We start from the raw sequence: 17680 nt of genomic DNA, 5'->3' as shown, positions 1-17680 counted from the left end.
TAATTTCAGTTGTTCAGTGCGATCCCACACACAACCGCTAGGGGGCGTCTGTCACGTTGGTGGCCTGGAGAAGGTTGGCCACACAGAAGAAGAATAAACCTTCCTGTTAGACGCTAAGGGAAGCGTGTCGTCATTTCTACACCACAGGTCAGTAAATATGTATTTTAATGCATGTATATTCGTTACATTTAAGAGTTGAAGATGTTATTAAAACGAGTGTTAACTAGTGAGACACGTTATGCAGTTTGAACAGTATTGTGTTCAAAACGACATATTTCTGAAAGCTAATTAAAGCTAACGCTAGCGAACCTTGTTAATATATGAGCTAGCTAAATTCACATTCAATTTATTAAATTTTACCTATTTTGAAACGGTTCTCACCCAAAATGTATTATTTTGGCATTTTTGTTTGTATTTATTTCTTTTGCGGTTTTTGAAAAACCATAGAAATCATGTTAGAACATTCAGTGAATAAGTGATGGCTGCCTATTTGTTAAGCTTAGTAAAGAGACAGTTGTAAAAACCAAGAAAATTTAAACTATCAATTTATTTAAATAAAATATAGAACCCAAAATTGTGCACTAATAAAATGAGATGCCCTAAAAGCCTGATAGTGCACTAAAAACTCTTAAAAATCCAGTAGTTTTTAGTCAAAAGGGACGAGGTCCACCCTCGGTACCGTTGGGACTTACTACGGATTCTCCATCAAAAATACAAAACATGCAACAAAAACTCAAAAATCAAGATGAAACATCCACCTTCCTACTTTTACTTATGTAGATCAAAAATAACAAAGTTGAAGTGACTCTTCTGTCACAAGGAACTTCTTTTTCCTTTTCTTTTACAAGTGTGGTGACATGTCGGTGGCAAAATTAGAAGTTTCACAGCATGAAGCTGCAATGCCACTGATTACAAAATATTTTTCTGTTCCCTTGTTATGAATTTTGTAACTTGCAAGGTATATATTTAATCTAAAGCTTGAAGACTAAAAACACCCGATTGTCCAAGGCTCCCTTACCATGAAAATATCATTCCAGTGGGCTAACATTACCAATGTAACTGTCATAAAAGGTCAAATTACCTATAAAGACTATGTGGAAGGCAGTAAAGATGTTTATTTTTGCAGCAAAGTAGGGTCACCCATAAAATGCCAGTTGGCAACATAAAATTAGACGTCTGTAAATATGTTCCCTCATTTAGTGAACTGTTTTAACATGTTCGCTACACCATTGCTGTCGGTGCAGTAGCTGCTGCATTGAGTGTTATTGTCAGTGCAAAGCAGAACGGTGGATCTTAATGAGTGTAATCAAAACAGTGGATGTCAAACAAAGGTTTCCAATTGGCAACATCTGGCTGTAACGCTGAGCAATGTCAATACTGCAACCTCAAATGTTGCCAAAATCACAACAGGAATTTTGTTGCAGATGTTTCCGTCTGCATGGTACGTAAGAAAATACTTCCTCAGTAGTCTTGTAGAAAGTATGAGAAATAGAGGTGGTAGGATGAATCTAAAATATCAATATCGATATGAAGTTGGAATCAGCATTGGATTGATACTAGCATAAGATTGGGGGGGTTTTTTCTTGAAATTTTATTTTATTTTTGTGTCCCAGTTTCTTTCTTAACTTCATTTGAGACAGCTGAAAAACAAAAACTTTATCGAAAGAAATTGGTATGTTTCCGTTAAGCAACTTCGTTTTCATAATTCCAATTTGCGTGTTTATATGATCAATGTAAATGTAGATTATGACTTGAAAGTACAGCAACATGGAGACGATGACATTGATCATTGCATGTCTCTTGTCAAATGAGTAACTTAAGAATTACCACCAGCATTGAAACAACTAAATCAGCAATAACTGGAATTTCAAAGTGATTCAATCTGATAGGCATGTCCTACTGTTCACATTTGTTTAGTTTTAGATGGAAAATAGTGGCAGTATACCACCAACATACACTTAGTGGCCTCAATTTCTTAAGGCACCTAAATCAATGAAAGCAACTTGGATAAACTAAAAAGTATTCTGGGAAGGTTTGTAAGTTCGCCCCCTCGATTTTTCACAAAGACTTGAAGAGCTTCTCTCAGCCATTTCTCCTTGTCACAATGAATGAGGACACCATACCCTCAGCAGTGCTCAGATGAAGCCAGAGTAACTTTGTTGCCCGTGGTTCTGAGAAATCTTAGAAAGATCTTTGGCTTTCTTTTTTCTTTTTTATTGATTCATTTATTCTCAAGGCACTGTTTGTCTGGCTGTGGCACATTGATAGAGCGAACTGAGTGACTAATAGTCCAAAGAGCTCTCGGCCAGAGAAGGTGTCTGTAATGGCGCGGCTCGCTTTGACTGATCCCTTCTGCCGTGAAATATGAGCGTCTCCCTGCTTACCAGCTGATGACAGTACATCTCCACCTTTAATGTCTGTATTACAAAAGCCAAGCATGCTGACGCTCCCCATGCCTCGTCTCTCTTAGCTTGTCAGCATTAGTCATGCACAGTTTGTGTTCTTTTGCTTTAATGGCAACTTCTGATGTATGTGTGTGAAAATGAGACAGAAAATGGTCTAGAAGAAAGAAAAATAATAATAAAAAAGGAGCGGTTTCAATGATACGCAGGAAAATGACAGCGAGTGGCCTCAGAGGCAGAGCGCCGTCTCATTAGGAGCCAACGCAGGGAGCACCATAGTTGTTAGTTACAGATGTACTTCTTGGGGTAAAGAAGACCCCTGCTCTGGAGAACTATTGTGAAATGTGAGCATATGTTCAACACCTTTATTGGTCTTTTTATCATGATGTTTATAACCTCTAACTGCCTCCAGGGTGGTGACAGGGAGCAGCTTAATCAGCGGGAATGGCGGCGCGTCGTCCGGCAGGCTGTATGTCACAGCATTGATCAGGTGATTAAACAGTCAGCAGAGTGCGATTTATCATGGTTATTCTGTTGGTAAATACGGGGGTTTCATTTATCCCATTTTTATTTCTTGGAAGAAGGTGTGGGATGAGTGAAGAACGATGAAGGAAGAGCGCTTCGTCTTCTGGCTGGTAGCTATCGGGTCGTAGGATGTTCATGTAACCATTTATCTGATCGCTCCGCTTCTCTGACTGTAAGTTGAGTTCTGATTGGTTGGTGGAAAAACTTCTTAAATAATACTAACATGACCACCCCAAAATAATCTGGTTAATAATCAAGCTCAATATTTCACAGTAAAAACAGTTTCCAGTCAAGGTAAAGTTGAAAGTCTTCAGCAGGCAATTCTAAGTTTAGTCTGACATCTTTTGTTTTTTGTGATCTCTGACCATAGGTTTTGTGGGACTGATATCAGGTCTTTGTGGTGGTCACTACAAAATATCAACTTTTTATCCTTTGTAGCTAACTTAGCAATGCAATCATCCATCCATCCATTTTCTTTACACCCTTGTCCCTCAGTGGGGTCGGGAGGGTTGTTGGCGCCCATCTCCAGCTAACGTTCCGGGTGAGAGGCGGGGTCACCCTGGACAGGTTGCCAGTCTGTCGCAGGGCAACACAGAGACACACAGGACACACAACCATGCACACACACACACACACACTCATACCTAGGGAGAATTTGGAGAGGCCAATTAACCTGACAGTCATGTTTTTGGACTGTGGGAGGAAACCGGAGTACCCGGAGAAAACCCACGCATGCACAGGGAGAACATGCAAACTCCATGCAGAAAGACCGGGGACGGGAATCGAATCCAGAACCTTCTTGCTGCAAGGCAACAGCTCTACCAACTGCGCCACTGTGCAGCCCCCAATGCAATCAGTCACTCTCCATTTGTCCCCAAACTTTAACTTTTAGAACGATGTCTTCAATATTTCCTCATAATGTTCTTTGTGAATGATAAATTACATGCTTGTGTAATTTTTGTAAGAGCATTTTTACGACTCAAAAAACATCTAAAAACGTTTCATTCAGACGTTACAGAATGTCTCCCTGGAAGTTGGGGTTCAATAAATGCCTCTTTCAAACATCATTGAAATCTTTATGCCTCAAAAACACATGACTGGAGTTTATGAATTTACAAAGAGCAGCTGGTAGCATTTGAAAGTTTATGAAGAGACATAAAGTCTGCTTTATGCCATAAAATATTTACTCGCTACAGAAAGTCCAACCCTGACTGGGAGCACCTTTCCGTTCCACCTCAACGTACAAGGGCAGTTTTCAAGGGATGCCATAAAAGTTTAATGACTCTGTAAGGACACTGATGGAGCATCACGTATTGACTGGAAATGGTTTAAAATCCTGCACCGCGAGATGAAATGACCAGAATAACACAATTTAGCTGCTGGTTGACTCATTATGGAAATCAGAGAAGGGGATTATTATGGAGGCTTACAGATCAGAAACCCCTGGCAGCTGCTTATGGAGAGTACGGCTGAGTGTGGGTTTCATTTGGCTCTCAGAAAATGCAGCGAGTGAAACAAGATGGAGATTGCAAATTTGGGAACATCAAAACTGTGCCTCTTTGGGTCTCAGCTCAGCAAAGACAAAGCTGTTTGGATATTTCTTGCAGGGATGCGGGGAATTTTCCAGACACGGGTTAATTTCTACCAGCTATAACCACGAAACGTCTCAGAAGGTGGTGGAGTTTCACACGCAAATCTTATCCATTTAACTAAAGGGATGGCCAGCAGAGTTGTACAGAAATCTGTCTGATAGATGGCAAATATTTATAAATATCTTTCATTTTTATAGGTTACTGTCTATAATCTCTCCATATTCATGTTAAGTACAGAACAAGCTACAGTAGCTAGCACTGTGGCCAATCTGTCAGTTTTGTACTATAGTTGCATATAAATTGACATCTCAAGGCAACTGGTTCAACTGGATAATATGTACACATCATTGTGCTTTTATAACCTTTACAGAGTACTGTATTTTTTCTTCTTTACAGTACCTTTGCATAAAATCTCAACAAAATGCATTGTAATCTTTGGAGATAAACTGAGAAAATCCTGAAAATACTTTACAGAGGCACTGCAGGTGCTGGCAGCTGGTTATTTATTCAGCAAAAGCTTTTCAGCAGAACTGATTATGCTTGTTTGCATTTCTTCCACCTATTGTACGTTCCAGTGAAATTAGAAGGAACCCTCTAATTGTATTGTCCTGAAATTACAATGTCAGCCCTAAGGAGGGAGTAACATGTTTACTGTGCAAAGCGACAGCAGTGGGAGTCCCGGTGCAGATATTTCCTCCTCTTTTTTTTGTTGTCTTTGTACTCAGCTCTTCCTTCAGGTTTTGGGGTAAAACAACTCGAGTATTATCTCAGTTGAATAGACGTTCACTCTATCGGCAAAAAAGTCCTCTAAACACACAAACATATGCATGTTATGAGCTGCATAAAATAACTGTTTAGCTTTGCAGTTAAAGTCCGGTCAGCTGTTTTATTGTCCACTAACTGTCGGCAGTAAAGTAAATTATTTTGGCTGGTGGATCTGAATATTTCATGTTTGAAAGGAACTGTGATTTTTAATTATATTGTTTTGGATTGTTTGGTCCCTGTTGTCATCACCAGGCTTAAGAGTGTTGCCAGTGAGCGGCAGGTGCCTCGTAAACCCACTAATCGCTTTTTAATGGCTGCGTTTCAAATTAGACAAAACTTTTCAGAAGTTAGCTTGGTAACTTCTCTTGAGGCGCATGTGGAAACCTTGAGTTTGTGACGCACTAACGTCTTTGTTATGGTTTCATTCTTTGGAATTACATTCTAATTGGATCAGATTGGACCCAGTTATTGACCAGAATGTGTGCGACTGAAATGAATTGGTTGAATATAACTCGATTTGAAATGAACCTGTGAAGTAAAGTGCTCTGAAATTACTTTTTATTTTTAGTTGAATTGAGTTTGAAGGAGAAATTAAACTGCACCAAATGCAGAAAGTGTCAGAAAGTATAGAAGTAAACTTGGGCATCAAGGATGTGCTGCAGCATGGATGCCATAAAGATTTTCTTCAGAGACAAACAAAAATTAAAACAGCCTCTAAATTTTCTCGCAGGCATCAATAACTTCATTTCAAGCCGTTTCTCTATGAATAGATTGTTCTCATAAGTGCTAGATTTTTATTAATATATTCACAAATCAGCTCTACTTGCATTTAATAGTACGGATATTCAGAGTAAACTTCTCATCAGAGACGGAAACCTTGTTCTGATCCTTTATCAGTGTCTGGGGTTACCACGGTAACTGCATTCCTAAGTTTTGCTTTAACAAATCACATTCCTCCTCATCTTGTTTTTGATAGCTTAATGTTACAGCTAAAGTAATATTGCTTCACTTCCTGGAAAGACGTTGCAGCCGCCTGGGGAGTCTGCAGCTTTAATAGCTCTGCCTTACATTTGTTTCTGTAATGAGCTCTAAATTTAAAACGAACTCTTTCCTGGCTGACATGCATTTCACTTCAAAATGTTAGAAGGCAAGTACATTTAAGGTATTTTCAGATTTATGCTACTCTTCCTGAAAAACAGCCTCCTGTGATCTCCAAATCTTCGTATGAAATTACTTTTTAATTTGTTTTCAAGAGATCGATAAAATGCAACTTTTTACCATTCTGCAACTTTTTTTTTATTTCTTTTAAATGTTTGATTCATCTCCCAGATGTTGACTCACCAGAAACTGCAATTAGCCTCATGCTGTGATTCTCTGAGTGGCTCCTCAGCGGCGCGGAGCATTGTGAGCGAAAACAGCCAACCTCACGCTCAGAAATCATTTTAGAAAGCATGCAGACTTTTTTGACCATGTCCAATTTTGTCATTTAAATACAGCTTTGAAAGAAGATGCAGTGATGAACAATTAACTCCACGGATCTCACACCTAATGAGTCAATGTCCCTAAAGATTGGATTTTGATTGGACTGGATTTAAAAAACACCTGATACCTGCAAGTACAAGGCCAGTTGAGAGACACGGGCAGAGGGAGTCGAGTCCTGCTGTTTCTGTGAGGTTTAAGAGGGAAAAAGCAGCCAGGTTGAGTTTAATAACACACTTTTCTATCTGATCATCAGAGAGTGCAACCACCTCTATAAAAGCTGATTAACATACAGCTCCACATTAACACAATGCCAAGATGGAAAGAGACTAGCAGTGACCTTCAAATAAGCAATTGATGCTGTTCATCAATCTGGAAATGGTTATAAATCATATTCCAAACAATTTGAAGTTCATTTTTCAGCAAATACACATCAATACAGAAAGCTTAAGACAGATCTCAATCTGTATAGAAATGGATCTCCAACACATTTACCTAAAAGTCCAGAGGTGTGTGATTCTGCATATTTTTATATCAATCCAAGACCAAGTAAATTCAGAGCCCATATCACCAGTACCAATACTGACAGCGACATATTTTAAGTTTGATATATCAACGGAATTTAGACAAAGTTTATGCATGATTTTTGTGCGTTTTTCCTCAATACAATGCAAAAATATAGAATTTGAGACCAAATACAACACGTAAAACCAAATTCAAAAGTGTGAATCTTACCACGCAAGTATCAGTGCTGTACTGATAACAATGTGGTATTGGTATTAGTTGGTTTGGAAGCAAACTAATCCGTCATGTTTGGAAGGGTTGAACAGTGTAGCATTGCAGACTTGCATCTGATCTTTACAATATTTCCCAACATCATGCCCACGCTCAAAACTGAGACTTCAAATATACCAGAGCGCCAACGTCTGACTTTTTAATTTGCTGGAGTGCATGGTACAAAGATGCATTTCTCTCCCTTCTCCTTGCTTCAAAGACCACGAGCCCCTTCAACGGAAATGGAAACTGGCTTCAATCTTCTGGAGGCGATCACTCCTCCGTTCTTTAAGATGAGATAACTTCAGGCAAGAGGAGAGACATCAGCGGGGCGAGGGGCAGCATGTGTGTTTAAAAATAGAATTTCAAATGGCTAAATGAAGAAATGGCATCTCCTGGGAGGGCTGAAAATTGTGTTAAATTGAAGCAGTTAGAAAGCAATTACCAATGAGAGGTAGGCTGGAAAAACACACAACATCTGAACATGTTTAAATGTTTAATTCATTGTCATTATGTCCAACTCTTGGTAATTTGTCAGTTTACATAGCACCGTGTCTGTGCAGTGAAAGTAGGGCTGCAGTGATACGATATGATACGATATATATTGCGATATTCAGCAAACAATACAATTCAATACACTTTTGCAATTTTCTGAAAAATTTTAGAGTGATTTTGGTGACATTTTGTGACTGTTATAGAGTTGGATTGCATTTAACAGAAAACTGATTAAAAGCACCAACTACACAATACCTGGCACTGGTTGGAAACGGACTTAAAGTCGACAGCTGGACAAAATGAATCAAAGAAGTGGTGAGAAAACATGTTTCTTTTAATTGAAACAGTACAAACTGTAGCTTACATGCATTTGTCAAGTAAACAAAGTGCACCAAGTACCTGCTCTGAATAGTTTGATACCTTTTTAACCTCGACACTTAACATCTGAAGGAATCACTCTAAGCCTGATGACCTAATCACTCTCCCGGCGAAGCGAGCAGTGAGTGAGCAAGGTGACAGTTGGATGTTACGATACTTGCGGATGAATATTTATTTTTTTCTATGAAAGAAAATATCGGTATATATCACAAAATCGATATTATTACACAGCCCTAATTCACACCTGGAATGTCGAATAACGAGTTTATGTGATTCAATAAGTGGCTTCAGTCACACGGCGGTTGCTAGGAATGTAAACACCTGCACAGCTGTGACACGTTTTGAGTTTTTGCTGTGGAAAAAGTAAACAAGCAAACATTTTAGGGTTGAAAATATGTCATGATCATTTCTAAGCCATCCATAGAAATTTGGATAAATATGGTAGAAAAGTGAAGGAGTTTTAGACATCAAGGTTAGTGTTTTTTTTAGTGAACCTTGACGAGCATAAACAAGGTTTCCCCCAATCATTCATCCAGCGGCATGTCGTGGTTTTGATTTAAAAAATGTTTAAAGTTGACAGGAAATTTGAAAATATTACTCAATAATTATGTGTTATTAAAAGATTGGAAGATTAATGCATGTACACCAACTATAAAATCTAAAACTGCAAGCATTTTAAAAAGACTTTTAAAAAAATAAACAGTGCTTAGCCTGGTGGGAGCACAAGTAAAGCCTGGTGGCCCGCCAGGCTTGTAATACACTGGGGGAAACCCTGATAAAGCAGGCTGGTGGTATCGGCTGGGACTGAACTGGGCTCTGGTTGTAGTGATGCTCATTTTAGAAGATGCAGTTGCAGGAATGCAGAGTGAAGTTGACCTGCTGGAGTTTCTCTGTTTACACCTGCTGGTTATGATGTGGAGCTTCTCTTGTTTACTGTGTCTTGAATCTGTTTTCTTGGTTGCAGGAAATAATCCCCAGACACACTTCAAAGGAAATGTTTGAGCCACAAGACGTGCAGGCAGTCCTACCTGCAGAGGGGGAACAGTATAAACTCAGCTTAACCTGAAGTACAGACTGTGGTAAAGTCAAATTTTTGTTTTCTAAAATACTAAAAATGTAAGAACTTTTATATGGATTTAATGTGAAAGGACATCACAAAGTAGTGCATAATTTTTTATAGATAAATATATAAAAAGTGCATTATGTACTACTTTGTAGAACAACCTTTCAGGTCACATATAGCAGAAAGTCTCATGAGTCGTTACTCTACTAACTTTGCCCGACTACAGACTACATATTGTAGCCGTTCTTATTTGGAAACTGGATTTAAGAGTAAATGGGTCTGAATTCAAAACTAACCCTGCACTAATCGGTGTATTTTTCATGAAAATATGAATAATTTTTGTTCCACTTCATAATTATGCACCACTTTGTGTTGTTTTTTTTGAAAAAGTGATGCTGGTTATTTACCAAATGAGTCTGATTAACCTAATCAGAAGCATTTTACTCAGTAAACACAATTTTAATATCTGCTGCATATGTGAATGTTTTAGAAAGCAAAAGTGTGACTTTCATTGTTGAATCCCTAAAAGCCTGATCAACCTTCTGGCCTAAATAATGGACTGGAAGCACCACATGTTTGTGTGTTTATGCACATGTAAAAACAGTTAAAGTCATCCACAGTCGAGTCAATCTTGGACGCTACAACACTTGAAAAACAGCTGCAACCTAAGACCGGACTAAATAAGTTTGGGTCAGATGTAGCAAAGTCAGTGAGTAAGTTTATCTTATTTATGCAAATGTTTGTTTCTGTTTGACGTTTCATCATTTCCAATTACGTCTTTGTACTCTGAAGCCGACCGACTTCACCTCCGACAGTTCCCATTAGGTCCACACTGAGCAGGTCATAGATTGCTTTTTTTATCATCGCTTCTGGAAACTTTTCAATTTCAGCGTGTGTGTTTTTTTCCAGAAATCAGTCTGGACTCACTGAGTCATCGGCTGGTGGAAAAATACACATCAATCACAGAGATAAATTTTGGGGGAGGCTGCGTGTTTTTCTTACTTTTTTTCATCGTCGTCGTTTGAATTTGAAAAGCCACGACAGACATTCAAAATAAAAGACCGTTGACAGCAGCAAACAAACTCAAAGAATGGTTTTTATTGACGTGAAAATGACTGATATATTCGCTGTCCTTTCATTTCTGGATGTGTTCGCAACCCAAGGCGTCATCCTTTGCTTTGTTTTGTTTTGTTTTTTCAAAATCAAACAATTATTGTGTCTCAAAAAGCTGCAGATCAACAAGGAAGCTCAATCATGAAGTGAGATAATCTCACTGAAGGGGATTCATGTTTAGTGGATGGACTGTTTAGTGCAAAGGCACATATGTTCCTGTTGAGTTTTTCATTCATAAGCTTACAACTATCCATTTAGTGTGTATTTTAAAAATCATTTAGCTTAATTTAACTCCAAATGGAAAGCAGGCTAAAGTTAAATAATTAGTTTGTAGAAGCAGACTTGGCACAAAACACCTGATTAATCTGTAGTTGTGGCTCAGAGGAGCTTGGCAGAACAATGAAAACTTTGGGATGGCTGAAACTCGTGGCGCTCTCATGTTTTGACGGTTATCGATTACTAGTGATAGAGAGCTCCATTGGAAAGAAAGGCATTTTACCCGGTGGAAGCTGAAGTCGTTTTATTCGTCTAACAAGGTGTGCAGGCACAACTTAGTCATTTTTCTTCATTAAAGGGCCAAATTTATGCTGAACATGAACACATTAGCATAAAAACAGAGGCAGGGCAATAATTACTCAGGCTTCATACATATTGCAGGTGACAGTTGTACACACTCACTGATTTGAGGGTATACACTCCAGTGTGTGTTGCATATGCCTGCGTGTGTTTATGTAAGCACACAATGAACATGTCTGCCTGCTGGTAGCTTAGTCATCTCAGGTTTTGCAGGCAGAAATGCAACAGTATCATTGTTTTAGATCAACTATATTTTGTTTTGATGATGATTTTGGCCACCAGGGGGCACCAAAACACACTCTAAGCAAGAGGGTGGCATATTAAAATAATGTAAAGGTGAATATTTATATGTTTAGCACAATGGTTGAGTTCCTAGGACAGCATGTTGGGGCTATTGTAGAAAATCAAAGGAATAAATTAATAAATAAAAATTATCAAAACAAAAGCAAATTTGAGTTTGAAAAGTCAAAAAAAAATCTCAGAAATGTTCTAGCAAAAACAAGGAAACTTCTAAGTTTGAAAAGTAGCAGATTTGCTAGAAAAAAACTCAAAATGTTTATAAAAAATGGGAAATTTCCTGGTTATTCACGCCGCTTGAGCTGACAAAGTTCATTAGAAAGGCTTCAGAGGCTGATAAGTTTAAAACACTTTGTGTGCATTTTTCCTCCTTAAAGCAACCTCAGAGGCACAAACACAGAGCATTCAAGCAATGTCAAAGTTATTTTGAAATTGCGTGCAACATTTTATTGCTAATAAAATGATAGAAGTACTGCTGGTACCTCCTCCTCAATCAGGCTGAAACTGACGGAGTAGATCCAGAAAACTTCCATAAAAGCATGAATATCTTAATGGAGACATGATTTCTGCCGTGTTAGTATTGCAATTTTGTACATAAATGTAGAATGATGATCTGGTGCCACAGTGAGCAGCATCTCTGCAGCAGCAAACTCAAAACAAACTCCAACATAAATCATGCATATCTCATTTTGAACCAAGATTAAATAACCAATAAACACAGAAGTCTGTTTATTAACCTCTAACATCAATTTAGTAGATGCTTTACGAGTCACGATGCAAACTCATTAAGTTCATTAGCTGCACCATAATCCACTGTAATCCTCGGTTATATGTAATGTAATAAACAATGGGGAAATATTTATCAACCTGCCATGACAAACAGCTGATAACGCCCACATTGGAGCCGATGAGTAGCATAGATCAAAGGAAAGAGCATCAAAACATCAAATGTCTTGATGTTTATTTGTAATTTTTTTTGTAAAGTTCCCCATGAGCCCACCTGGTACCCTGCCAGATCTGTCGAAACATTGGGACGCCTCCTCTCCGAGAACCCCCCTGTTGAGTCTCGTCTCTGCTGCGCCGCTCCTATTAAAGCTCCTCCTGTCAACAACCGCTGCCTTTTAATTGCACAGCTCCTTGTCTTTCGTAATTACGTTGTCAAACGCGGAAGAGTCGAGAGTGAAAACGGCGGAGCGGCTGGTCCCTCTCGTCAAGGCTGATCCGTCTTTATCACGGGAGACATCGCTGTGAGGAGAGGAAGAAAGCAACCCAGGGAGCAATTAGGCGTACAAAAAGAACACTGTCACCTCGCTTGCAATCACGAAGCAGCGGAAAATACAGAAACTATATTTAATCTCAACACCAGGAATAAAGCGGCAAAAATCACAATGTGGCTCCTTCTTTCTTTTTTTTAATAATATAAAAGCATCGTATCATGCTGTCAGGGAAAACCGATAGCACAGGTTTTAATTACGGTGCAGATGCTTTAATTATAGATTGTTTTGTTTATCAGTAGTTCCCCCAATCTTGGAGAAAGTTTGCCTTCAGAGGTAATTTATCCTTAGGGGCGGCGGGGGCCTGAAAATGGAGCCGTCATCGGAGTTTCTCCCTTTGTGTTCAACTCACTTAAATATTTATGTGTTAGATAAAGTCTGGTGTCATCAGGAATGAGTTTGCCTACCTGCAGGTGGTGGGGCTCAAATCAATGACTCACAGTTGCATCAACAACAGGAAGCGCAAGAGAAGTTGAGGTCAGCGCCGCAGCCATCCATCCCAAAGGAGCGAACTAAACCCAAATGCTTTAAAAGGTTTTCTGCCAATAAGCGAATGTTGGAGCTTGACTTCATTATTCACCCGCTAACGAACGCAGAGCAGTTGAGATCATGTCGGCCTTTTGTGATTATGCGGATAAAGAGATGGATTCAGCGGATGAGCTTCTTCTCAATACTCTGTGCCATAAGCATGTCTTTAATTTAACTGTAAAAATCTGCCAAATTCACACTTTTAACTTGTAATTTTGATTTATTAATTACATTTATTTTTATGAGTTAAAAACTTTAACACAAATAGTCACACTTAGTACCAGCTGGAACCTTTGTATTTGCACGTTTCTGGTACAACCGTATATCTGACGCGCAAGTGACATTCACAAACGGCAATGGACAACAAAACGGCTTCTTTTACACCACTGCGGGTTAATTTTTGCTTGGACACTGGTAAAGATTATAATTGTGTTCAAGGTGTGCTAATAGTAGTTAGCCTATCAAGCTATTCTGTCTAAAATAGCATCTTAATGCTAAACATGCTGCAGTAGCACAGATGCTAACGGTACTTTCAGCATCTACAGTTCACATTTCTAAAGAAGGATTTTTTTCAAAGAAGAATTGAATAACCTTAATAAACAGATTAAGAACAAAAATAAAATATCGTTTAGCTCATTTGTCTATTTATTCAATAATTTAGCAGCAAAATGATTATTTTCTCTATAGTTTTTGATGAAATGTGATTCATTACAGACTCTCCAATCAAATGAATGAAAACTTTTTATCTACTCTCGCCACTAATTTGGATGACCGACTCGACCACCAAGCTTTCACTCTCTGCCATCGATTGATGTAGGATTACAAGCTTATTTGATCAGCCGCCAACATCAACTAACATGTTTCAAATTGGCTTTTATGGAATAGATGAACACAATCTTCAAATGGTACAGTTAAAGTCCATAATCTGAGAACCTTAAATTGGTCATTTCAGATGATTTCCATCAACTCGCACTGAGTTGCATGAACTAGTTTGGAGACATTTTGGTCTCAAGACCAGATTTATGTAGAAACATCCAACAAAACACACGTGGTTGAGCTGAAAATTAATGCACATTAAACTTTTTACAGTTTTATTTGCATAAATATTTAAATGATATCCTTTTCTTTCTCTTTTAGAATGCACGCTACTTTTCTATAACACAAAATCCCAATAAAATTAACAGAATTTAGCGTTTTTTAGTTTTTATTTTATCAGTTAGGCGTCAAGTCGATCAGCTAAACTCTTTCCTACTGCGAGCTTCTCCAGAAAGCAAATCTCTTCCTGTCGCACGGAGTCTTGCATCCTTCACAGAGATAACTTTATCAAGCCGGATCTCAAGAACGGATGAAAGTAAACGTGTTCCAAAGACTTCTTTAAACCGCTCACGATATGCAGGTGAAATAAAAACCCTGAACATTTAACATTATCGACCTCGTTGACCGCAGCAGCTTTTTAATAATGTATGAATAAATAAGTTTTTAAAGGTAATGCGTTTTTTTCATCTGCTGCCAAAGGATAACACCTGCAGATTTAATAAATATTCTCCGTGTGATTTATTTTATACACCCTGGTCCTGTTTTATCAGTACAAAGCAAAGCTCTGCCGGGTAACGCATGATTATGAGCCCAGCTTCCTGCCGCAGCCCAGAAGTCTGTCGGCTCGACGCCGCTGCAAGGGATGATGGGGGACGTTGTTTGTTTACTGTGTGTGAAGTGATCAATGGCAGCACCGGCTTGAGAGAAAACCGTCAGGGTCAGTGTTCCTCTGAGCACCGGGGAGTATCGAGGAAAAGAAAAAAAAAAACTCCACACGACCCCACTGGGTGTCCGCCTTCTCTTTATTCACCGGATTCAACATTCACACATGCATGGATTCATGGAAGTTGCTGCACAGGCTTGCAAATCACTCGCCGGCGGCAAGAGTATGTGCATGTAGATGAGCCTGTGCCTGGATGCTGGGGACAGGATATTCATCGCCACCGGGTCCCGGGAACATAAACATGACGGGTCGACCAGGAGGAGGGCAAATGGTCACAGACACGGTCACAGTGTGGCCAAAACGTCATCATGAAACGCAGATTAAACGAGAGAAAACTCAAAATCCTGACCAGCACGGCTGTCCTCAAGGCTGGGTCAACGTTTGTTACTATGAGGCATTGTCTGTGATTATCACCGGAAACTGACGCGGAAGGCTGCGGATGGGAAAACTCACAATTCTGATGCCGAAAGGAGGGATTAAAGGATCAGAAATTGACATAATATAAAAGAAAAGACAGCTAGGAGGGAGAGATGGAAACGTGTTCAGGGGGAAGGAGGAAGAAAGAAACTCAGACGCAGAATAAGTTATGAGCAGCCAAGATGGACAGGAGGAATTTAGGTTATACAAAAAACACATATAAAATGGCACAGAAATTAAATCAGCATTTGCTTTTTTCTTTTGTTTTGTTGCATTTTTTCCTGCCAAATACGAAGAGGGAGGCAAAACGAAGGGAAAAATAATCCCTTGAGTCACAGCGAATCATTAAAATTCAGTTTGGATCATCAGAAGTCACGATTTCAGCTTTAAAACATGGAAAATTAAAACATGTTGGTGTGGTTGATATGCTGTTAAAATCAAACACACTGATTTCATTTGAAAGCGTGCCGGGATCTGCACCTTCACCAAAAATAATAAAACAAGAAAAATGAATGACAGTTAAAGCTGTTAAAATTATGTGGAGCCATTTTAAAAGAAATTAATAAAATGAAAAATTTAAGACCAACTTATTCTGTTTTGTGACTCTGCTTTGCTTTTCTAACTCGATATGCAGCTTGACTTCACATTCAGATGAAAACATGTCCATCAAGTTTAGATGCAAAATATTAGCAGCGGTTTATCTTTTTCTCTCTCATTAGTGTCACTTATATGAATGACATCAACAGTTTGTTCTAGAAGTAATTTACATAAATATCCAAATATATTTAACGTGATTTTCTTCTCTAAGTTAGAAATAATGGACGCTGGCGTCTGGGTGGATTTTAAAGTTCATTCATCAATGGAAGCTGCCATTTGCTGCTATATTATTACAGCTCATAAAACAAAATTAAGCTACCCCTTATTTATTTAATTTAAAATAATACCTTATTTGATCTCAGGAGTCATTTTGTTGAATTGCAAGATGAGGTTGAGGATTTTCCTCTGTGGGTTTTTTGTTAAAAAAGTAAAAGGAAACTGAGGTTTTGGTTCAAATTTAGATTTTAAATGTATCGTGATGAGGCTTCCTTATAATTTCTGTCCAATTATTACAAAACTTTTATTGCTTCCCACTGTTTTGTTTCCATTTCTAGTTTTAAAAAGAGGAATTGAGATCCAGCTTTAGCTGAGTTGGGGCACAAATCATCATTTTATCGTCACTGACTGAGGATGAGGATCCAATAGGGGAAGAAAGATGAAGAATCTTGATGAAGTGTTTAGCTGAAGAGCTGTGACACCAAACAATAACCATCTTCAGACATTTTTCATCAGACAAACCCTCATTTTGTTGGCATTGCTGAAGTTTTATGTTGTTCATGTTTGCAATTCTGCGTGTTGTTTGCTCCGTGATGAAGGGCTCAAGCTTTGAAATGCAAAACTGCAGAATTTAATTGTGTAATCCAGGCTTTGTAAGTAGGGGGGATATGGCAGGATAACCAGCACCAGATCCGATCTAACAAGGCACTTTGCTCTGCGGTACACAGCTTTGAGGGGATTGAGGAGGGAAGAGGAAGTGTGAGATTTTAACAAGGGACAGATTTGGATCTGACTGGCTTTGTGACTACTCGACAGTCACAAAGATGCGTGCAGAAAGAAGAGAGGAAGGCAGGTTGCAGCTCAGCGCCCTCCCTCCCTGCAGATGTTGCTTTTCAAATCAGATCCAAACTTTAGCATATTCCATGGCTGAAAAACCGAAGCGCAAATCCAGTCACCATCTGAGAGATGAAATTTTATGAGCAGATTGCGTTTTTATTCTTGGCAGTTCAAAACGTGCCGCGTGTCTGAGACTGTAGTCCAATATGCTCAGTTAAACAATTTTATCTGCTGCTGCGGTTTTATGTCGTTGAAGTCGGGCTACCTGTAAAAAGTGAAGTTTTATAGATTCATTAGTTGTTAATCAAAAACAAAATCAAGTTAGTGGCAGCCGGTCAACCCAAAACTTCTCATTAACGTCAGTTTACATAGTTATAACCAGATACTAACATACATGTTAATGTTTTAATCAGTTTAAATACTTGTTTATTAACTTAAGTAATGCACAGATTCAAAGAAATAAAGGCAAATTAATCCACAAATGAATATACATCTCTGGAAAAATTAAGAAAATCTCAGTTATTCCACTAAATATAGATTTCTGAACTCTTCCCGAGTTAAAACATTAGCATTGTTGTTTCTAAATGAATATG

General features: G+C 38.6%; 1 protein-coding gene across 5 annotated transcripts in view; it reads left to right on the top strand.

Annotated features, from left to right (window-relative positions):
• fam180a (family with sequence similarity 180 member A) overlaps positions 1-17680 on the top strand; it is a 34205-nt gene continuing 16525 nt past the window's right edge. The window contains exons 1-4 of one of the 5 annotated variants that reach the window (XM_081604002.1): positions 1-147; positions 2815-2892; positions 2987-3099; positions 9375-9489. The gene's annotated coding sequence lies outside the window, so the exon portion shown is untranslated. Of the gene's footprint in view, positions 148-2814; positions 2893-2983; positions 3100-9374; positions 9490-17680 lie in introns of all 5 variants that reach the window. The other 4 variants (XM_081604000.1, XM_081604001.1, XM_017302903.2 and 1 more) reach the window with 4 other exon arrangements.

This window comes from Poecilia reticulata, chromosome 23, assembly GCF_904066995.2.
Source record: "Poecilia reticulata chromosome 23, P_reticulata-male-v2, whole genome shotgun sequence".
Lineage (NCBI taxonomy): Eukaryota > Metazoa > Chordata > Actinopteri > Cyprinodontiformes > Poeciliidae > Poecilia > Poecilia reticulata.
Note: the sequence above shows the minus strand (reverse complement) of the source record. Positions and strands in the feature narration are given on the sequence as shown.